Consider the following 25,025-nt stretch of genomic DNA (forward strand, 5'->3'; position numbering starts at 1 on the left):
AAGAATGATTAAATTGGCCATATAAAAAGCAGTATTTTTCTCTGACAATGGAGGGAGCTGATGGCTATCAGGGTGGCTACAGTCCTTGGTACTAGCAATGAATGGATCCTAGGCATCTGCCTTTCCAGCCATCACCATAGAACAGCCTTGTTTATTAATTCATTCATTCAACAAAATATTTATTGAGTTACCAGTGTGTGCCAGGCATTGTTCTAGGTAGGTTTTTGAGACATAGTGATAAAGATAATTAATAATAACAATAGTAACTACCAGAAGTCCTTCTTTGTGGATTATAGTCAGGGAAAGCAGACAATAAACAAAGTATCAGAGAATTATATGGTATGTTAAAAGATGTTTCTCATCTTTGAGAAACATGATCTTAGAAAGCAACACATCCCTTAGTAATACACACCCCACCCCAACCCCCGCCACATATATTTAGATTGTTACAAGGGCATTTCTCTAGGAGGCCAAATTATTAGAACTGGAGGCAAACTAGTTGTGTCTTCCTAGTCTTTGTGACAAATGCCAAGTTTGTGCGGTTTTGGAGAGGGGAATGTGTATGAAAGCAAATAGTTACAAGTTTAAACACCTTGTAGACAACTATCAAATCTCACCTATATCTCTTTAGACTAAAAATCCTATATCCTTTGTAACATATAATGCTGCCTTTCCAAGGAGTTAAGTAAGGATAGTGGAATCTATGAAGGGACAATTGTGAATTGCAGCAGTTCCGTGCCTAAACATTTATGCAGTTAACAAACACACATACACAAACTGATATAAGTTCAAAATAGCTCAACAATTCCTATTCCTGAATAGGAAGATGTACAATTCATTTAGAAAGCTAAGTAGAAATAAAATGACTTTATACTAATTCCCTTAATTTAATCAGACCAAATGTCAGAACAATGTCATTTAAAACCCTTTAATGATTTTAAAACAAATGGTCCCTGTAGCAGGAAAATAGTTAAACTAACATTGCTAAAATTAATTTAATTTCTTTGGAACTGAAATAGTAAATGAACCCATTCTATCCCATTTACTTTTCAAATAGTGTTAGAAGATACCTGAAGACCTCTCAGCAAAAATCTAACAGGATCCTTCGGTCTGCTCATTAATTCAGTGGAACTGTAACTGTATATGAATTTAGTCTTAAGTCAATTCTATTTGGTACATAGGAAAGAGTCTATTATCACTATGTATGTCTCTCTACAACCTTCCTTTGTGAAGATTCCAGGCTCAATTTATCAACACCAGAAACTTACTTAGCATGGTTGTGTATTCTATATATATTTTTTCCAACGTTAATGTGAGTCATCATAGCATATCTCCTTAACCATATGTGCTAGAGCTAAGGACAGACAGTTATTTTAATATTCCTGGCCTAGAATCCTTCCCACAACAAACACATTTGATGCTCATACATGGTCCCTTTCTTGCCGACACTCATGCCTGTCAAAATGGCATGGTGCCTACTCAACATATGGACTGCTAGCTTTTCTCACTGGGGCACAGTTGCCAAAGAAAGATGGGTTAAGCTGGGCACCCTGCACAGCAAAGCAGGTGACAGCTCTCCCGTCCTCCATCATGTGGCTGCAACTGCTCTAGCCACATGCTGCTCTTAACCTCTCTTTTACAGGAAGAAGAAAAGAAGTGAGATCTTGAACAGTATCCCCTTTTACTTTCAGACAGTTTCTACTTACTGCCTTTGATCTCACTACCTTTTATTCAAAGTGAGGAATCTATCCTCTGCCAAAAACACACTAAAATTTCAAAATCATTTGGAAGCACAAAGTTGTAAGAAAAGTTGACAGCCAGCAAAGGCACATGCATGCAAGCTTGTATGCACACGCGCACACACACACACACGCACACAGAAACACAGGAAATTTGTGTGCTTTCTTCCCTGCTGCTTCTCGTTTTCCACCTAGAATAGAGCAGAGCTGGGCAGCAACAGCAGCACTAAGCATTAAAGAAAGAACTTAGTGATTGTTTAAGTCTTGCACAAATAGAGCCTATCTCATTACGTTAATCCAGTGAATCATTTCCTCCCTAACCAGACTACATCCTGTTTGGTTTGCAATTTTTATTTTAAAATTTCCAAATCAATTTTTATTTGTCCAAATGAGTTTGTCTTGGCAATAACAGAAAGTATCAAGTTTCCCCAAACAAAGGCTTTTCCTTGATGTGCCTTCGTCATTCTACAGGAAACCCAAATAAGGTATTTGATCTGAGTCTGACTTCTGAGTCCAGGGACCACAGAACTTTCACCAAACAATTTTACCAAACACGTCCATCTGAACTTAAAGATATCCAACTTAAATTGTAGCCTGGGGTCAGTGGCCATGGATTAGCCAATTAATAATCTTTGTGCCATGCACCTTTATAGGAATTATTTCATTTGATCATGACCACATCCCTGCAATGTAGGAGTCTTCATTTATTTGCATTTTAGAGATGTATAGAAATCTGATCAATAGTATCTGCATGGAAGCTGTTTGGCACTGTTCTCTAATAATAAAAAGAGCTAACATTCATTAAAATCTTACTGTGCACTGTTCTAAACACCTTATGCATATCAGGTCATCTACAAAGTTATGATGTAATCCCTGTCAATATCCATAATTTATAGACGAGGAAAAGGAGCACTAAGAAATTAACTGATTTATCTAACAGCTAATAAGTGATGCCAGAATAAAACTCAGCTAGCATTACTCTGGAATTATCATTCTTAACCACTGCTCTCTTAGGTGTTACTAATATACATTCCTGACACTTCTTTAGTCTTGTGCCTTGTTAGTATTTTAAGTTCTAAGACTTATGTGTCCTTTATTTAAAGCACTGTTTTCATCTTGCTTCTTCTCTGATCAGAGTCTCCTACAACTCTGCATTTACAGAATAATAAAATTCAGATTGTCATCTTAGCATTCAATGGACTCCAAATATACTCTGGCCTCTTATCAAACCCTCCAACTTGAATTTTCCAATTTTGCCATTTTTGCTCTTTTTCTTGACCATTTTACACATTTACTCATGTGCTTAGTTTTGTTTTGTTTCCTAATCTGAGATTTCCTTGCTACTTCTCTCTATCCATGCAAAGCCTGCCCTTTAAACCCATTCAGATTCACTTCCACACTGAGTACCTCCTCGGTCCACTCCAACCCTTAGCAATTTCTCCAACCACTAACTGTATGGAATACCTGCCAATAGACCACTTGTTCAGAATGCTTAGCCACAATGTCATCACAAGGCTTGTTCAGAATATTCAGCATGTACCATGTATCATTTTCAAGTGTCTATGTGCAATCTCCTCAGTTAGTGTTAAGAACTCTTTGAGGAGATGGCTCATGTCTTGTATCCTCAGTGTAGGTTATAATACCCGCCATATTTCTTAAGTGATCCTCATCTTGATTGGTTTCCAATAATTCCCTTTTTTGCCATTACTATATAATGTACTCCTTGTGAGTGACCCTTCACAAGACTGTAAACTGTATAAAGCCTCAATTACAAAGTTGGTTGTGATTACTTTACAAAACATTGCCTTCTAGCCAGCACCGTTTGCATCACTCTGAAAGGTCCGTATCAATGTGAAGGTAAAAGCATTCTATTTCAGTCACAGACTTCTTAAAGATAAATTCCTCACAAACATCACGTTTTACCAAAGAGCAAAAGTTGTTTTAATTTCTTGATAGTTTGGTGACTAATGTCAGGAAATGGAAGGCCATTATTAAACTTATCTCATTTTTTAACATCATAATACCTGTCATTTGCATGAATAAATACAAAAATGGAAAACTGCATTATCCTAAGCAGTTAGTTGTACACTCAGTGTTCAATTTTCAATAGTCAATTGTTACTCAGAATCAATCTAAAAGTTCATTTAGTGATGTGTGAGTAAATGTTAGTGGTACTCCTGGACTGGCTTTTCTGCAATCCTGCCAAGAGACCAGAAAACTGACTAGTTGACTTCTCAAGTCTATTTCAACTGATTCTGGGAATCCAGGTTTCTTTGCCTGTCTACCCGCTTCTGGTTAAAGGCAACCACTTTGGTCTCATTCTCTCTCACATATCTTGGAAGGTCTCCAAGTGTAAAATGGTACAACATATGTAGCCTGCAAGCAGGGCAGGCATAAGAAACACCATAAGGATACACTAAAGCAAACTTCAAGCTGCAGAATGCTGGGAAACAATCACAGGCAACACACCAACTTGGCATAAAACAATCAGAGAATGAGGTGGCTCTTTTTGAGCAAAAGCATAATGCTGGCTAAGAGGCAAAGAAGACCACACAGAAAGAAATACTGTACTGAGCAATACACACTGCTAGCGAAGGATGCAATTCAGAGGTACTCAATGCCAAAGGGCTGATGGTCATTCTTTCCTTCCATTTGCATTCACACGCCTGGAAATACTGCCCCAAGAGCAGCCCCACTGACTATAACCGTATCCCTGCACAATAAATGAAACTTGTTCTCCTTTCCCATCCCTTCTTTTGCTTGTGAATTTCCACTCATCCTTAAGAATGTAGTTCAAAGGTAAACCCCTCAGCAACTCCTGTCTACCCCAGGAAGAGTTTACAGCTCCCTCTTCTGCAATCTCTTGGTATTTTATGACAATGATATCATTATGTGATATTTATTTACTTATGGGCCTGCCTTACTGGATAGTCTGTAAATGCCTTCAGAGCAGAGATCATGTCTTTCTTCACTATCATATCCCAAGTGACCACTGTGGTGACCTGCACGTAGAAAGTACTGCATAAATGTTGTTGGATGAATAAATTACCCATCTTTCTATTATTCTTTTTTTCATTTAATATTTATCAAGTGCCTCCTCTGTGCATGGTTCTGAATACTCAAGACAGCAGTAAAGAAGGAACACATACTCTTCCATCATAGAGATTACATAATTTCGGGAAAAGACAGAAAATGAGTATGAAAAATCAGTTATTGTTGATGTTGCATCACAATAAACGAGAAAAATAAAGAAAGGCAAAGGGATAAGGAACTTAAGAGAAAGGTTGTAATTTAAATAGGATGATTAGAGGTGCCCCACAAAGAGTACATCATTTAGGTGAAAACCCAGAGATGGGGGAGAGGGCCATAAAAATATCAGAGAAAAGCAAGTGCAGAGAAAAGCACATGTACAAAGGCCCTGGGGCAGGAAACTATTTACAAGCACTTAACATCTACAAATTGTTCCCAGGATACAGCAAAATAATACGCAATGATTTGATCTAAGAGACTTAATTAGACAAGAAAAACATTGGCATAATTTCTATTAAAGACTCAAGAAATTCTGTGATTGTATTTCAGGTAAGGTGATTCTCAAGCATTTTCTATTTAACAATTAAGTAAAATCTAAATTCTGTATTGCCCTGGTAAATGCCACAATCTCTGTCATGGCTGATACATTTATTCATAGTGGGGAGAAGGGCATGGTTTGGCCAATGGAACTTTTTCCTGGTCACAGGGATTCCCTAGTTCCTGATTCATACAGGACTTCTCTTCCTCTTTCCCAATTCTGACCTCAATCCTCAAATCTTGTGGCCCATTTATCTCTTTACCACTATGGCAAATGTTCTCTACAGACCACCAGAAATGCTTGGGCCTTACAGCCCAGGCTCCAAGCATCAAATTCTGTAATCAGTCCCGTGGTTTGGGGAATTCTCTTGCCACTGTCACTGACTTAGCCACCCTCAAAGGTTGAAACAGTCAATCATAGTAGGGAATACTGCCCCATGTTTTGCTTCCCTCCTTACTGTTCCTTTATCCTGCTCTTTTTAGCTGCTATCTTGGAGGCACATCTACAATTCAAGTTCATGAGAAAATAATACATTTTACTTTGTATATAACTTTATTAAAATAATTTTCCTATGAACTTAGAGGCATGAAAAGTTTTTTATACTACAATCATACTAGAACAAAAGTCTTAATCTAGAATTATTCGGTAAATAGGTGCATTTCCCAGAGGAGAAAGCCTATAATTTTTATTAAATTCTCAAGAGTATCAGTCTTTTTTTTAAATATTAAGAAGCAATTAATGTTTCAAAAAGTCAGTTTTCACATGCGAGAAAAGAAAAGACTTATGAAATGATATTTGCACATGGAAGGCAATATATATGTGCCCAAGGTATAGGTAATAATTAAAAAGAAATCATCATTCAACACTAACTTACATTTTAGTCAATGATCTGTGTCAATAAAAATATCTAAAAATTCCGACTAGAGAAACAAATACAAATTCCCATTCTTGATTGTATATTTCTTTATGAAAGTTTAACTAAAAGAGAAGAATTCTGGACATACATGATCTACGTGGAAGCTACAACTAATGACTTTAATCATATCATAACCTTATTATTTTTTAAAAACTCCTGCATGCATGCACAAGGATGTAAGCATATCCTTTAGTTGTAGAAATTATAAATATTAAAAGCACCAAAGTAGTCGTTTCAGAACACTGAGCCTTGGGGACCTATTTTTCCATTCCTACTTTTGTCTTAGGCCGAATCCATGAATCTTAGATGAAGATGTCTTTGTCCTTATATCTCCATTTTTTTTCCCTTATAAAGTCACAATCCAACCTCTTGTAAATTATTTACTTTTAAATCTATTCAGAGCAAATTTTTAATCTCAAGCCAGTTTCTAATTACTACTGAAGATACTCTATTCACCACCCCACAAGTACCCCATCAGGAGATGTAAATTACTTTCAATATTATCTTAACGACTGCTAAGTGAAGTCAAAGAATAAATCAGCAAGCCACAAAATATATGTCCTATAGACAGATATAAAATAATTTTAAATTATGTTTTTGTTGTAGTAACAATCCCATTAATGTTCTCTGCTAGAATAAGACAGTATTTGGCAAAGGTGGTGGTGCATGAACCCCAGGGTGTTGTTCAAGTTTGTCAATTAAGTTTGGAAGGAAAACAATTAGCCTGGAATTTATATTTACATTTGCTTTTTTTATCATGCTCTTTGTTTCCTATATTTTGTGTATATAGTACAATATGTAAATTATACTGTTTTGTAATATACCAGATACTAGTTTGTACTAGTCTGTATAACTACTAGCTTGTAATAGACTATGTTAATATTACTACTACATTACCACTAAATTATTAATATACATTATATTTTAAATGTAATATGAAATGTATAGTATAATTCTATATGCATATAATCTATTAAATAAATATGCATAGTTTGTAAATGCATGTTCAAAAGATCTACACTGACTAAAATCAGTAATGACTGAAATCAGTTTGGAGACCAGTGGTGCTGTAATGTGATGCTTAAGGATTCATTCAACATACAAGTAAAAATCTAAATGTAGAGAAGGCAAGGATAAGATTGGGTAAGGATAATGGTTGTTGCGATCACTGTTGACAACTGTGAAGTGGAATTTTAACACAGCATATTGTAGGGTGGTTAACAGAGGATTATGCTGGTCAGCATGTGGGGGGAGGATGTTTCTTTAAAAAGAGCATGGAACACTTACTTGAACATGTCCAGGTGAGAAGCGAAACAGTGGAGTAGGGAGAGGGGGATGCACATCCCCTAGCACCACGTTTGTCTGCCTCTCTGGGAAGTCTGTGATGAAGAACCACAAGTTCCCAGTGAACAAGGTAAACTGGACTGGGATTGGCACTGGGAAAGCAAGCACAGAGACTATACATACTCAGTACAGTGCCTACAGGTCTGGAATGAGATGGCAACAAAAAGCCCACATTGGCACACCAGTGCAATCTCCACGACACTATGTGTCACATACTGACCTTGAAAATGCAGAATTGAAAAGGACTGCACTTTGTACCCATTTCAGGTTTTTTCAGAAAATATATCAGGGGAATGATTAAAAAAACAAACAAAAACTATGTTGATTAAACTACAAATCTGATAAGTTATTCTTGAGTTGAAATAGAATGAAAATTCTAGGTTCTGCCTTAGAGGACTAGGAAGAGAGGCTAGGTCAGACAAGTTTAGTTGTAGAAGGTAAACCAACCTGTGCACGTTTGAGAAACAACCTAACAGCTAAATACTTCTAGAGTCACCCTAGATCTTAATAGAACATAGCAGAGGAAGAAAGCAAAGGACTTGGCGTTCTGGGCAGACAGGCACTGCTTGAACCCTAGTACTGCCTGACCCATGTTTGCATTATTGTGGTAATGTTCCCAAACTACCGCATTCCAAGAGGGGACAGGAATAATAATGCCTAAGAACTATCTGAAATATAAATACGGCTCAATTTTTAGAAAATATCAGATGTGGAAACTAAGAGTTCTTTAGCTTTCTTCAACTTCCTGGAATTCTTTTAACTCGGAATGTTTGTTGGTGAGTCAGTCCACACACTCCTTCTCACCTCCCCACCCCCACACTCCCGCAGATGCTTTGCAGCACTCTCTGATGCACAGTGACACCCCAGTAGATGTTTTCTGCTCGCCTTTGTGTTTTTCCTCTCTCCTTCAGCTGTCATTCCTTCTCAGTTTATCATCATCATTGATAAAGCCTAGAGGTAGCTTGTCTGCCATAAATATTTATCTGATAAAGAAGGGAAAAAAGCCTTTTGGAACATGACTAGGTGGCCTGTCTTGTCCTTTATTTGCCTGGGGAAATGTGAAAATTTGTAATCCCTATTGCTAGAGATTTCTGGTCATTTTGAAGCACCATTAAAATGATTATCAAAGCTTTAAATTCAGCAATGAAACACATGATTCTCTTAATGACAAGGTCAACTTAATTGGGTGTCTGTCCTAAGTGAAATATTGCTCATAACTTGCATCCCCCAATGCAGTTTAACATAAAAAAATAAGTTGGAATTTTTAAAAAGGCAGTGTATAGAAAATGAAACTGAACAATACAACTCCAGGTCTGAGTTTTCTAGCAGAGATTACAAGAAAACATAACTAATCAACAATCTCTATCAATTAACCATATTTTAATTAATCCTGTGCTAGTAGGCAAATCTGATTCATAACATTTCCAGCCCCTTCTTTCAAGAAAGAGTTTAAAATATGTTAACTTGACTTCTCATTTATTTTCATTATTAGTAAGGTGTTTAGACCTTGTACTTCATTTACCTGTTCCCTATGTCTTTGCCTAGAAAGAATTAGATAATTTCTCAAGTCTTGTGATTATATTTACTGATAAAAATGTTAATGTATCACCAAATTCTCAATCCAATCAATGCCAACTTACAGGTTTGCAATACATTTGTACCTAGTCCTAATTATTTTCCAGCATTCACTGGGCTAGGAATTTTTTAAACTGCCTAATGGAAAACCACATTTCCACCTACTCTTTTTCTAAATATTGTAAATACACGGCACAACAGAAGCCCTCCCTCTGTGACCTCAGGGAAACTGAATTAAACAGCACTTGACACCAGGCATTCAACGTGTATAATCATCATGGTCGGCCCTGTGCCAACCCTGGTTATGCACAACGCTCAGTATGCAGTATTAAGGAAGAAGAAGGATGGCAAGCATCCCACTGAAGAATTAATTAGCAGACCTCCTGGACTCATCAGAATGGTAAATAATTATCCTGTGACAAAGTTAGATTTGAGAAGAAATTGCAGTTTGAATTGTTGTCAGTGGACCCTTGGTTGTATAAAAGCTACCAGTGGCTACATTTTTATATAGGACTTGCAAGATGCCCCAGTGGGATGACGAGCCAACAATGTCACACTCTCCTGCCTGGTGACAACCTCAGCCGCCCTGCCTTCCCCACCTCACCCCCAAATTCTGGGGCCAGCCTTTTCTTCAATCTAAATCCTGGGCTTATGTGCCTAAGTGCTGGACGGATTCAAGATACTGACCTGCCATTTCAGCCTGATTTTAATCCTGTTTGCAACTTTCAATGCAAGGACAGCTTCTTATCATCATTCCCCAACCCTGATGAGAGAAGAGATTTCATAGCTGTTGACTGTCCTCTTCCCTTAGCGCTATTAACTTTGGTCAGGTGATAACGCTTGAGCATTAGATAACCAGTAATTGGTTAATCTACCTAAGTTAGAGGTGTGTGGGAAGGACTACCTGGAAATGTTCCCTCCTCCACTGGAATCAGAAATGCAATTCAAAACCTTCCCAGATAGTAGGCATCCTTAAGTTATGCAAACCACTTGGGCCACTTGAAGTAATCTGAGGGAGAAGCAAAGGCAAGTATAGTTATGATAGACTTTGATTTGAAGAAAAAACATTAAAAATCGAGTCAAGTGCTTTCTTAGCTCAGAGTCATGCTGGAGCATCACAGAGTTTAGACACGGAGCAGATGTGGCTCTGGGTGGTCCCATGCTTAGGATCACTTTCTCACCCTCATATCAAAACACCACAGCTGCTCATGAGGAGAAGAGTACAGTACACTTTCCCATACAAATTAAGTGTGGCGTCCAGGTAAATAGATTTTACAGCATGTGGATGGTCTCGTCAAATTTTGACAGGACAACGCGTGTGGAAGACTTGGAAAAGCCATGAGTTATTTTTACCTCAGTAATGTGTGCCACGTAATCCTTTTGTCCCCTCAAGTAGCTAGGCATGGAAGTATCCCTCTCATTGACAGGGTGCCCTAAGTAGTTCATGCACTTCACGCATCACTAACCTGAGACCAAGGCAGATCACAAGTCAAGTTTCCTTTACTAACATCCTCCCTAAAACATCCCTTATTCACTGACAGTAGTGCCCTGACTGTTCAATTTTCTCTTAGGAGTAAGGAATTCAGGAAATAATATCACTCAAGTTGATGATAATCACCGGGGGGGGGGGGGGCAAACATAATCCCTGAGTGGGGAACTGTAACTGTGTCTTTTCCTCCCCAACTTTTAGATTACTAAGAATTCTTTGCCACTACACAGGAACCACATGCTGCCATACAACTGTAATACACAGCAACAGAAAAACCTGTCTCAACCTTCCACCCTTGGGAACAGGTAAATCAGCTGCTTGGTAGAGGCGGTCTTTAACAAAAGGTCAAACAAAATTGTTCTGGAGACTTTGGGAGACTTTAAATAGCTGCTTAAAACATGGAGCTACTTACAGAAGTAGGTCCTTTATGCAGGCATCGCCTTGCTGCCTCCATGTAAGTTAGGTAACCCCCAAATCTCCTCATTTGCCTTCTCTCTGCTTCCCTCACCTAGAACCCAAACCCCACTCACACACAAAGGCATGAAAGAAATTGAGATATGCAAGAAGCTATCAATCTGGTGAAAATTTTTATTTAAAAACATAGATAATAATTCTTGAAAGGGAAAAAAAAAAAAAGACTGCTTCACAGAGTCAGCATTCATTCTTATGCACTGCTATTGGGATAAGACAAAAAGCTGGTAGGGTGGAACAAGAACCTTCTAAATATTTTGAAATTGAAATCTGAAGTTAAGTTTCAAGCATGGTCCTGAAGTTAAAAACTGAATTGTTTTTATAGAGCTAACTTGTTTCCTGAAAGCTTAATGAAAAAATTTGGGATGCATTATCCCAAAAACACTGCCAGACAGGTAGATCTTTTTTCAAACATAATTTGCTCTGGTGGCTTACATTTTAAATGGCAAGATGCAGTAAAACTATGAGGTATTTGATCTTTATGAAAATCAAGTCTTAAGGCAGGAAAGTGTAAAACAAGGTTAGCAGATTAAAAAAAAAAAAGTGGGCAGAGCATTTGACAAAGGGAAAAAAAGTCATCACGGAAAGGTTCTTGTTGAAGGAACAGTTGGATGATCAAGAGATGGTATACAAAGAATGCCTTCTTTCGCTAAAAGGTTGAATAAGGATATTTACAGGCTTTTCAACTCCCAAATCTCAAGATGTCCATGACTGTCATGGAAAAGTAATGAACTCAGTTTGGTACAAGCCAAGAAGTCCTTTAGAATAAAAAAAGCCAAAGAAGAATGGAACAATGGCATACATGCAAAAAAAAAAAAAAAGTAAGACATCTTGGATATGAAGCACCAAGTCTATTTTTAGAGGACTCTCTCTTTTTACCTTCTTGCTTTCGGACCCAAACACATCAAGAGAACCACTCACTATGACTGCCATCTCACAAGCTCCAATTTCGGCATCTTAATAAACAGGTCAATGATATACCGGTGATTATATGGTAATACACAGATGTTGGTTACATGGAGGGACTCTCCTCAGTTATGGACAGAAATAACAAACACTCTGCTTACAACCCTGCTTAAACATATACCAAATGGATTGTCCCTATTGATTAAAAAAGTGCTTTTCATTTTCACCCTCATTAACATTTCTTACCCAAGGGTGTGGTGAGGAGTGTTTTTTGGAAATGATAAGTGCTTTGAACTCTAATGATTCTTATAAAATCAAAGTCTTTTGTCAACCATTTTAAAGATATTTTTGCTTTCTCAATGGAAATGCAGAGTACAAAAGCACCATCTTGTGGCTAAAAGGAAAAACTACTTCAACACAAACCACTCGGAGCTACAAATAACTTTTTTTCAAACATACTTTTTATGAAATATCTGTCAAGTTTAATTTTAAGCACTTGGTAACTTTTCTCTAAAACAGATGGCTAACTGAATACAATTTATAACTGAATGTATCTTTAATACATTTGTATACAGATATGATTCAAGATTACAAATCCCAACATATAGTAACCATATGAGATTGAAATTCCTTAGTCAAATTTGAATAAAAATAGAATTTAGTTTTAATGAACAGAAAATGTAGGCTTTGTCTTCTATTAAGGAAAGTCTTACTATCGATCACTTTAAATTAGAAGTATAGTCAGCTGTTTGTCCAGTAGGAAGTAGCAACTGTCCTCACAGAATTAACACAAGTAAAATTAACTTTTTAAAATGTCAGTCTTTGTATATGGCAAATTTCACTCACAGGGAGAAGACAAGTGATGAGATAAGAATGACTCAAACATCAATAGATATGCTGACAGAAATCTGACAGAATATGAGGTACAAAACCAGAGGATATTTTTCTCCTTTAGCAATACTAAATACCATGTCTTCTTATACACTGCAACTTCATTACTATTTTATCATTGTTCCCACTTTAGAATTGGAATAATCAAAGTACAGAGAGGTTAAGTAAACTCCCCAAGTTCATGGCAGCAGGAAAAAGCAGGAGCAAAATCTGAATCAAGATAAGTTTCCCCTTCTTATTTTTCTAGTGATTTCCAAACCCCCATCCTCAAGTATAGCTGGGCTGGCTGCACCAGGATCACCAGGGATGTTTCCAATCCCCGGATATTCTGATTTAGCAGACTGGCTCTGAAGTCCGAGAATAAAAAATTCCCTGTGATTCTAGTGACAGAAACCAGCCTCTTTTAACCTAAAAATGACAAGCAAGATAATTAAGCAAAGAAGGACAAAACTGATAAGTGAATTTTCTACATTTTAGCTGTAAGTCTTAGACTATCTCAGTTCATAACATCTACTATAAAACATACCTACTCTAAAAACTTTTCCAGATAACTTCAATTCCTCTTGTCAGTTTCTCCATACTACACAGACATACTTAAAGGTAACATCAACAACTACCATCAATGTAGAAGACATCTAGGTATTTTATCATGCTTAAATAATGATAAAATATACAATAATCTTTCCTGTAAGTCCCTTAAAGCCAACTGATTTTCACAGAATACTTCCATTGATTTTGTCCATCTTTTATCTATAGCCAACCTATGGTTGCAACAGAGAAATAAGTGTAGTTACATGAATGTAAGCTGATAATTTTATTTAGGTTAATGAGTAAGATAAAAGTGAAAAAAGGAAATATATGTTGGACTTCATTTCATCAATGAGTGAGTGACTATTTTGCAGCAATGGATAATTATTTTCAAATGTTTCAAATATAGGAGACTATATCCTCAGTTTTTTGTGCCATTCACAATGTAACACTTACAAATGCAACACACTTTTAGATTTAATCCGTAATATTAACATTTGCCATCACTTTCCTAAATCTAGAAATCAACAAAATGATACATTAACTCCTAATTTATATGGTCAGCAATCTGTGTGCAATGCATACCACTATATATTATTTCCACCCTATAAATATTGTTGACATAAATAACTTCAAAAGCATATGTAATATTAAGATGTAGCAAAATAATTAGGGTATACTGAGTTTTGAGTATATGTTACCTTTGGTTTTAACAATTTATTTAACTGAAAGTTTATATAATTTAATGTTTAATAATGAGAATGTTTACTAATCAGAGTTCCAAATTCCTGAAAATTTAGCAATTGACTCTTGCAAGCCAATGTGAGTAGGCTCCAGCACACCTCTAGTTACTCACATTTTATAGATAAGGAAACTGAGTAATCCAAATGGTTGATTTAACCGACATCTTAAAAGAAAATAAAATGCAGGTCACAATTCAAACTCAGATCTCTTCAATTCCAGTTGGTACTCTTGCCCAGTCTCCGTAATACCTATCTGTACAATATTAATCAGCTTTCTCATATATCACTTTAAAATATTTTTCAAACATTTTTATGTGTGAAGTTTTATTCTTATAATTTGAATTTTGTGTCCTTTTTTCTAAAATTTACCATAAAATCTGATATATATATATATTTTAGCATAAGTAAATTCTCAATATTTTGTTGACAAAACAAAATTAAATTCACTTAAAACTAGGAAATGAAATTAACTTAAAACACAGAAACCTGCACACAAGTTGTCGAATTTCAAGCTAGCCTTTAGAAACTAACTTATAATTGGCTTGCAGTCTAATCGAGTATTGTTTTCTTTTGATTTGAATTCTAATTCTAGAATTCTTTTTTTGAATTATATAGTAACTATTTTTCTTAAAGAACAGGAAGCTTAAGGAATCTAGAACATAAGTCACTTATCAAAAAAATACATCCTGCCATCACAAAATTCATCCCAGCAACAAGAGAAATAATAAATATAAGAAAAACAATTTTTTAAAGTGATGTAAAAGTTCAATTTTTTTCCCAATTGAAGATAATTTAATTTAATTCAAATTTTTCTAAAGTCCATGGTAATTTAAAATCTAACAAAATTTTCAGTAAAGGAACACTTAAGCCTCATTCATATAACTTTGCTTCTTCCTTTCTCACTTAAATGAAATGGAAAATATAAACTTTCTGAAAGTAGTGGTAAATGTAAAGTTTTGTCTGTACTTTTAACTGGTTGTGGGAAACTGTCTCAGTAAATATATTGTAAATTTGAATTAAAAATTAATGATAGATATCTTCATAGCTACTTTGAAGGAAATTAACCCAAAGTTATTCTTATCATTGTTTGATCACAAAAGGAACTAAATAATTGCACATCATTATAGCCATATGAATTATCTGGACTGTAATTTGATTATTTCTTCCCCTTAAGATTAGAAATAATGAACAATGGCTAAATATTGAAGTGAAGAATGACCCTAAATATTAGAAGATTAGGTTGTATGTAATACTATGTGAGGAACACTAAAAGGTTTCCCATCCACCGTTTAAAAATATCCTTAGTCATCACCAGTCTACCACGGCTGCCTAAATTCCCATGTTACTCTTTCAGGTATTTCAAAAAGACAACACATTCAAACCAAGTTGTTATCATTCGTTAATATCTCAACAGAAATTACACACTGTCACATTAGCTAGTCACTTCCAAGAAACTACTCAGGAAAATCAAGTTGTGAAGTAACTGGAGTAAAGAAAATGAGTCTATAGACATATGGAAAATTGCCATTATCTATGAAAGGCCAAAGTGAGGGGAGATGGTAGCCTAAAAGGATGATAAGGGGTCCAAATAGAAAAAGGGGCAACACTGAAATGGTGCTAAACTGCTAAGATACATTAAGTTTTGTAGAAATTTGTTTCCTTAGGAAGAAACAGAAAATAAAAAGAAATAAAATGTTAGGTCTTTTATAGTTTGCATTTTATTCAACTTAAGTAAAATGCCATTAATTTACAACTCAATTACCTAAAATTTTATTACGCTAGAGATATTTTTCTTAGTTTTTGTTTTGTTAAACAAATCAAAGCAATTAAGACTATAGAGATAGGTAAAACATTCTGTTTTTTAAAGTACTGGAATGGGAATCAGCGATTAATTTTAGTTTCAGCTTAGTCATTAACTGCACTTGATCTCAAGAGATAAGATCCTTAGCCTCTCTGAGTTTGTCCCTTTACCAATAAAATGAAGATTTTAGACTAAATGAACTCTAAGATACACGCTCGTTCTTCTTTCCTACTCTTCTGGATTATTATAAGCAAATCTCAGACATAATTTCATTTCATTCATAAATACTTTCAACACATGCCTATAAAAAAGAATTTTTTTTTACACCTAATCAGAGTGTGACTGTCACAAAAAAAAGTTCTGAACATTGTCAGATATCCAGTTAATGTCTAAATTTCCCTAGTGTTTCATAATTTATTTATAGTTGATTTTCAAATTGAAATTCAATCAAGGACTGTAGATTGCAAAAGCTATTAAGTCTTTTTTTAATCCATGTATTTTCCCCTCTTTCTTTTCTTTATTTTCCCCCCCTAATGCTTTGCTGAAGAATCAGAGGGGTTTTTTTTTTTTTCAGTAGAATTTCCCATATTCTGCTTTTGCTAATGGCATCCCCTTGGTGTCACCTAGCAAGTCTCTCTATCTCCTCTTATATAAGCTGGTAGCAAGATCTTGAGGCTTGATAAGAATAATGTTCAACATTTTGGCAAGACTACATCACAGATGGTGATGTCTACTTCCTATTGCACATACTCTTTTGGATGTAGAGATTGAGCCCGATTCATCTATTTAAACATTCCCATCAGCTTCCACCTGTTTTAGCAAACTTTGATAATCATTCCCTAGATATTTTATTATATATAATATATATATTATATATAATATATAATATAATATATAATATAATAATATTATGATATTCTGATTTTATTATTTTCCCATACTTATTAGTTGGAACCCTTCCTTAAAGTAAATTCTCCTAAATTTTGGTTTCTGGTCCAGCATGCAAGGAGCTTAGAAGTCACCACTACATCCTATCAACAAGTAAAAAGACAAACAGACTGGAAAAATCAACAACTCTTCTTAGATCTATTAGAGAAGTGAGGTCACAGCCTCACTTCTGTCCCTAAATATATGAAGAACTCTTAAAACTTAACAATAAGAAAATGAACAACCCAGTTAAAAATGGGCAAAAGACCTGAACAGATACTTCACCAAAGATATCAAATGTGTATGAAAATATACTCAAGATAATATACATTACTGAAACACAACTTAAAATGACAGTGAGATACTATAAGACACCTATTAGATGTCCAAAGTCCAACAAAACAGTGACAACACCAAATGCTGGAGAGGATATGGAGAAACAAGAACTCTCTATTGTTGCTGGGAATGCAAAATGATACAGCCACTTCGAAGATATTTCGGTGATTTCTTACAAAACTAAATATATTCTTATCATATGATCCATCCATCTTACTTCTTGATATTTACCCAAAGTAGTAAAAAAAAAAACTTGTGTCCACACAGAAACCTGCATGTAAGTGTTTATAGTGGCTTTATTCACAATTGCCAAAACTTGGAAGAAGCCAAGACGTCCTTCAATAGATGAATGGATACATAAACTAGGGTACAACCAGACAATGGATTACTATCCAGTGCTATAAGGAAATAAACTCTTAAGCCATGAGAAGACATGGAGGAACCTTAAATGCATATTACTAAATGAAAGCCAGCCTGAAAAGACTACATTCTGTATGATTCCAACTATATGACATTCTGGAAAATGCAAAACTGTGGAGACAGTAAAAAAAAAGATCAGTGGTTGCCAGGGGCTAAAGGGGAAACAGGGGTAAACAGGCAAAGAACAGAGGATTTTTTAGGGCAGCAAAATTATTCTGTATAATACTACAATGTTGGTTATATGTCATTATACATTTGTCAAAATCCTTAGACAATACCATACCAAGAGTGAACTCACATGTAAACTGTGAACTTTGGGTGATGACATGTCAATGTAGGTTCATCAACTGAAATAAGTGTACCCTGTGGTGCAGGATGCTGATAGTGTAGGAGCTTTGGGGAAGAGGTCTGGGTGGAACGTAATGGGAACTCTCTGTACTTTCTGCTCAGTTTTGCTGTGAACCTAAAACTGCTCTAAAAAATAAACTTTTATTTTAAAAAAAATAGACACAAAAAGACACACATACAAAAAAAGGAAAAACCACCCTTCATCAGCTATTCAGTTACCCAGAGATAGAATTCACACAAAAAGAAAAGATAAACATGTTCTTTCCTGTTATTTACTACTTAGAATAATGAGATGTTTTCTTGCATTTTCCAAAGGCTCGCTGATTTTTAAATATATTAAATAACTTGAAAGATAGGAACAAGAACATATAATAGATACAGCCTATCTCTGCACTTTGCAAGCAGGCACATAAAACTTTTTTAAACTCATAATTATCTTTCATTGTTATATCTTAAGAACAATTATTATACACATACAAAGCAGTTAGTAGAAGGATGCAGTGGACAGAACATGTTGAGGTGAAAAACCTATATTCAAAATGTTTAATGCTACTACCTAGTCAGGTAACCTTAACCTCTCTTTACTTTCTCCATATGCAAATGGCCATAATAATCCCTACTTTATTATGAAGAATAGACAATGTATCTAAAATGTGGGTGCGTGACAAAAAGTTATTAATAATGAATTTCATTTATGATAAAAAATCATAGGACAATCTACTTTATTATCCATACCTGTTGAAATACAACTTTTGAAACAACCTAAAGAGGAAAGCATATATCTAATGTTTACAGAGAGTCAAGATGTTTAAATAACTTTTTCTCATAACCCTGGTCAAGTTAGATAACTCTTAATTGGTAGGGAATATTCTATTATTAAATAGACCAAGTTTACAAACCTATGCTTCAAAGACAAGAAAATTATCAGAGACCATAGACAGGGTGTTTTTAACCTTGACACTATTGGTATTTTGAGCTTGACAGTTCTTTGCAGAGGGGGGTCTCCCCAGTGCATTGCAGGATGTTTAACAGCAACCCTGTTCTCTACCCACTAGATGCCAGTAGCATACCTCCCTACACGTTTGTGACAACAAGAAAGTCCTCTAGACATTGCCAAATGTTCTGAGATGAGGGAAGGAGAACTAAATCACTTCCAGCTGTAGAGAAACAGCGACCTTCAAAAATGTAAAAGATAAAATCAATTTTGACCTTTTTCTAGAATAACTGCCCTCATACTTTAAACTTTTCCTGACAAGATTTTTTGACCAGCACTCTTTGTAGTCTTTCTCTGAAACTGACCCTAGTTTTGAGTCATATAGAAAGCCAACTGATAAAAGCATAAGCATTAAGTTCCTTTTAGCCTTTATATTCACATTTAGCTTCCCTGTTGTTCTACTATTAGCAATTTGTTCTAGTGGTAGTGATACTAACTATGCAGAGAAAATATATTCAACCTGATTTTCTCTCCAAACACTGAATATAATCACTAAAAATAAGATTACAATGCAAAATCTTTAACATAATTACTTTTAATAGCAAATCATAAAATTTTCATGCTATATTTTAACATGTTTTCAACGGATAGTTTGAAGAAACTGAAAAAAACTGATCAGTTTATGTAAGACATCAACAAACATGTAGTCTTCAAACACAGACCTTCTAGGAGCCCTAAAAGTGTATACCCCCTTCTTGTGGTCTAGCTTCTCCTCAAGATCCCATGAAGGACTCTATCTACTGCCATCTCATGTACCAAGAATGACAAGCTTAGTCTGAATAAAAACTTGTTTTGATTAAACTTACAGCAAGCTGTTCACCAGAATTTCTAACAAATAAGCCCTTCTGTTCACTTGTTAGAGCTGTAATCAACAAGAAGCCAAAATAAAAATGCTGTTAGGTTCTCTAATCACTGAGAAAAGATTGAGTCACCAATCCTGTAAAGAGATCAGCGATGGCTTAAGGTGGGGCACATGGCAAAACACAAAATTATTTCTTTGCTAAAAGTCAGTTTTGAATATTATGGTGTGTGGTTTTACATTTTAATGCCCATGTTAAAGATAAACTTATAAGTGTTCAAGGCCTTGTCATAAGAAGAGAATGACTTCCAGTAAGAAAAATACACACACATTTAAAGTAGGATTAACATAATTCAATTTTTGAAACTTATTAACTATTATTAGTATTACTCAATAAAAATTGGTCCTCATTGGCCAATGATAAGGCATCAAAGCAATATAAATCCAACCATTTCATAGATCTGAGAAAATCAGGGAGAGGAAAGAAAAGACATGGGAAGAAACAGATTTAAAATTCACCTTGACTAATTTTTCCAATGGCATATCCCTCTAAAAATGACTATAAGTTAAAAGGAAGAAAAAGTTTAATACTAAGTTCTAGGATAAATTTTCTTTCTAATCTTTGTGGGGAAAGTTTAGAAAATTTGTAAGCATTTCCTATTGAAAGATAAGGCTTTACAAGCAAGAAAATCCTTGAAGAGAATCATCCTGTTTTAGATGTCATTGTTAATATTACTGCTAATAAAAATAATTACAGATCCACTAATTTGAGCACCTACCATATGCTTTACATATTCAATCTTCACTAGAAACTTATTAAGGTGGGATTATTATCTCTGTTTATAGATAAGAAAAATGAGTACCATATTAAGCATGGAATTTTTCAAAGTCACAGCCAGTACTATAAATTTATTTTCTTTTCATAATTTATGTTTTTGTGTGTGTGTGTCCTTCTGAGAAATTTCTGCCAAATGTGGTAAAAAAATATTTCTGCCATGTTTCTTATGGAAACTGTTTTAGTTTTAGATCTTATACTCAGGACTATAATCCATTTTGAGTCTGATATAGGTGCTGAATTTCATTATTTTGCATCCAGATCCAAAACTTTCAATCTCACATGCTGAAAGGCTATTCATTACCCATTAAATAACCTTGGCACCTTTATCAAAAACCAATTGACCATACATGTGTGGGTCTATTTCTAGACTCAATTCTGTTTCATTGTTCAATGTGTCTATCCTCAAATCAATAATACACCGTTTTGTTTAGTGTAACTTCATAGCAAATTTTGAAATCAGATAGTGTGAGTCCTCTAAATTTTTGGACATTTTAAACGATTATGGGTAATACTGGTCCCTTGGATTTCCATATAAATGTTGGAATCAGCTTAATTTCTTTTTAAAAAGCAGCTGGAATTTTGATGAAAATTATGGGAATTAACATTTTATCAATATTGAGTCTTCAGATCCATAAACACAGTATTGCTCTCCAGTTATTTATATTTTCCTTGATGTCTGTCAGTAATATTTAGTGGTTTTCAGTAAAATGGCCATATATATACACACACACACATATATACATACACACACACACTTTATTTTTATTCCTAAGTATCTGACCCTGTTGTTCAAAGGTCAACTGTATGTGTTTGTGCGTGTGTGTGCATGTGTGTGTGTGTATTAACCCTTATCAAATATATATATCACACATTTTCTTTATCCATTCATATGTCAATGAACATTTTGATTGTTTTCATATCTTGGCCATTGTGAATAATGCTGCAATAAATATGGTTATGCTGATCTCTCTTCAAGATAGTGATGTCACCTTCTTTAGCTATATACCCAGAAATGTGATTGCTGGTTCTATGGTAGTTCTTTTTTTAATTTTTTGAGGAAATGTTATACTGTTTTCCACACTAGCTGTACCAATTTACATTTCTACCAGCAGTGCAGAAGGGTTCTCTACATCCTTGCCAACATTTATTATTTCTTGGCTTTTTGATAATAACCATTTTAATAGATATGAGAGATCTCATTTATCTCACTGTGGCTTTGATTTGCATTTTCCGATGACTGGTGATGCTGAGCACCTTTTCATCTACTAGTTGGCCACCTGGACATCTCCTTAGAAAATGTCTACTCAGGGCCTCTACCCATTCTTTGACTTGAATGGGTTTTATTGTTACTAAGTTGTATGAATTCTTTATATATTTTCAATATTAACTCCTTATCAAATAGTTTACAGATATTTTCCACCAGGTTGCCTTTTTATTTTATTGTTTCTTTTGCTGCACAGAAGCTTTTTAGTTTGATATAGTCCAATTTGATTCTTTTTTTGCTTGTTTTTTGGTGTTATGTCCAAAAAAATCATTGTCATTTTTAATTTCCTAATGTAAGTATTGAATGCAATACATCTCCAACTTGGCAGCTCTTTGGCTGCACCCTGCCAAATTTAATATACCATACTTTCATTTTTATTCATTTCAAAGTATTTTCTATTGCTCTGTGATTTATTTTTTGATCTATGGAATATTCAGAAGTGTATTGTTTAATTTCCAAACATTGAGGAATTTTCCAAGTATCTTTCTGATATTATTTTATCTGAACATCATAATTTGAATGATTTCAATTCTTTATCATTTGCAGCATTTTTGAATGACTCAGAATGTTCTATCTTCATTAATATTTCGTGTGCACTTAAAAGGATGTGTATTTTGTTACATTGTTGAAATAGTCTACAGATGTCAGTGTGGTAAAGATGGTTTATAGTATTGTCCAAGTCTTCTTACTGAAGTTTTTGTCTACATGAGCCATTTATAAAGAGAAGAATGCTGAATTCTCCAACTATAATCGTGAATTTTCCTCTTTATCATTTCAGTTCTATCAGTTTTTTCTTCATATATTTTGAAGTTCTATCATTTGAAAGAATTCATGTTTAGGATTGTTAAAGTTCCTGGATTAGACAATCCCTTTATCATTATGTAATGTCCCTTTATATTTCATGTAATGGTTCTTGTTCTGAAGTCTACTTTGTCTAATGCTAATGTACTTGATTCAATTTCATTTGATTAGTGTTTACATGGTACATCATTTTCCATTATTTAATTTTGAATCTATCTACATCTGTATGTTTAAATTGAGTTTCATGTAGACAAAATATGGTTGGATCCTGCCCTTGTTAATCTGACAACACCTAGCTTTTAAGCAACATGTTTACACCATTTATGTTTAATATAATTACCAATATTTATTTTCTAAATGTGCTATATATTTTTCATTTTCCCCTCTTTTTCCTGTCTTTTTTATTTAAATGAGTATTTTTCTGATTCAATTTTTTTCTCCACCATTGGCCTATTAGTTATAATCTTTTATTTTACTTCTTAGCATCTTCTCTAGGGTTTACAATATACATCTTTAACCTTCCAAAAATACATCACATCACTATGTAAAAACCAAACAATATCATTTCCTTCTAATTTCTTGCTATTGTTTTCATATATCTTCCTCCTAATGATGTTATAAATCACACAATACAGTCTTACTATTTTTAGTTCAGACATTTAATTATCTTTTTAAAGTGTTAATAAAAAGAAAAAATGTTTTATATTCTCACTTATTTTATCATGTACAGCATTAGTCAATCATGTAGATCCAAATATTCATTTTGTATCATAGTTCTTCTGACTGAAATGCTTCCTTTTACATTTCTTATAGTGAAAATTCACTACCAATAAATTTTCTCATCTTTCATTTGCTTAAGGAGTCCTCTATTTCACTTTCATTATTCAAAGCTATTTTAGCTTGGTATAAAATTATGAGTTAACAGCTTTTTTCCCTAGCACTTTAAAGATATTCATCCATTACTTTTGGCCTTGTTTGGTCTCTTACAAGAAACCTGCTGTCATTTTTATCTTTGGTCTTCTGTATGTAATGTTTTTCTTCTGGATGCTTTCAAGATTTTCTCTTCATATTTGGTTTTCAGAAGTTTGGGTATGACGTGCCAAACTGTTTTTTCTTTTAATGTGCCATGTTTGCAAATCTCTACCTTCCTTGATCTGTTGTTTGTGGTCTTTAATTAATTTTGGAAAACAACTGGCCATTACCTCTTTGAATATTTATTCTGTGCTGTAGTCTGTATCTTCTCATGAAGCTGTAACAGTATATATGTTAAATCACGTTATCCCATAGCTACTGGATACCCTATTCTGTTATTCTTTTCTTCTCTCTTTTGTTTCAGTTTTAATGCTTTCTACTGATCTAATTTAAAGTTAACTAATTCTTTCCATTGCTATATTCAGACTGCTGATAAGCTCATCAATTGAAATTTTCTTCTGTTAGCATTTCATTTTCCAGCATTTTCACTGGACTCTTTTTTTATCTCCATATGCCTATAAGCTCATCAATTGAAATTTTCTTCTGTTAGCATTTCATTTTCCAGCATTTTCACTGGACTCTTTTTTTATCTCCATATGCCTATTGAAAATTCCCATCTGTTTATGCATGTGTTTCTCTTTTCCACTATACCCTTTAACACATTTATCATTGTTATTTCAAGGTATTTCATCTAATGTTCCATAACCAGGGTCACATCTTGATTTCTGATTATTTCTTACTAATGGGTTATTGTTGTTGCTGCTGCTTTTTTGTTTATCATATGATATTTCATCAAATGCAGAAATTGTGTATAAAAGAAAAATAATGAGGTAAATTTAAAACAGGAAATGGGCACATTACTTTTTCTGTCACTCCATTAGCATGGCAGTTGGGTAAATCTACATAGTAGTTGAATCAGTTGGATTTGGTTGTTGCTCTAATTATCTTCACTTTACCATAGACTTCAAATTCCTCCAATGGTCAACTGCTACTACTTTGTGCTTAGTATGAGACCTAGAGTGCTGTAGGATTTTTATCAGTGTTTCTGTTCCTTTCTCACCTTTCAGTAGAGTTTGCACACCCATGCCACAAAGGGATCTCTCTCCAGAATTCTTCCCCTCCCCCAGAGATAGACTGCTTGCTTATTATTTAGCTTATTATTAAGTGCTAGGCTTATGCAGGTGCCTGGGTATTTTCAGTCTCTTAGCTGTCTCAGCATTCCTTCTCCTCTCAACATGGCAGCCCAAATCTGCCTTGTATCAATGGAGAATATGATACATTCTTATGCAAAATTGAGTTTTATGGCCCTACCCTGTAACAGAACTCTGCTTGTCATTAGCACAAGACCTTGGGCT

At 34.6% G+C, this 25,025-nt stretch overlaps 1 long non-coding RNA gene across 1 annotated transcript in view; it reads right to left on the bottom strand.

The window, feature by feature from the left end:
* LOC141577642 (uncharacterized) overlaps nucleotides 1–25,025 on the bottom strand; it is a 133,050-nt gene that overhangs the window by 99,710 nt on the left and 8,315 nt on the right. The window lies entirely within an intron of this gene.

Source organism: Camelus bactrianus, chromosome 5, assembly GCF_048773025.1.
Source record: "Camelus bactrianus isolate YW-2024 breed Bactrian camel chromosome 5, ASM4877302v1, whole genome shotgun sequence".
In the NCBI taxonomy this organism is placed as follows: Eukaryota; Metazoa; Chordata; class Mammalia; order Artiodactyla; family Camelidae; genus Camelus; species Camelus bactrianus.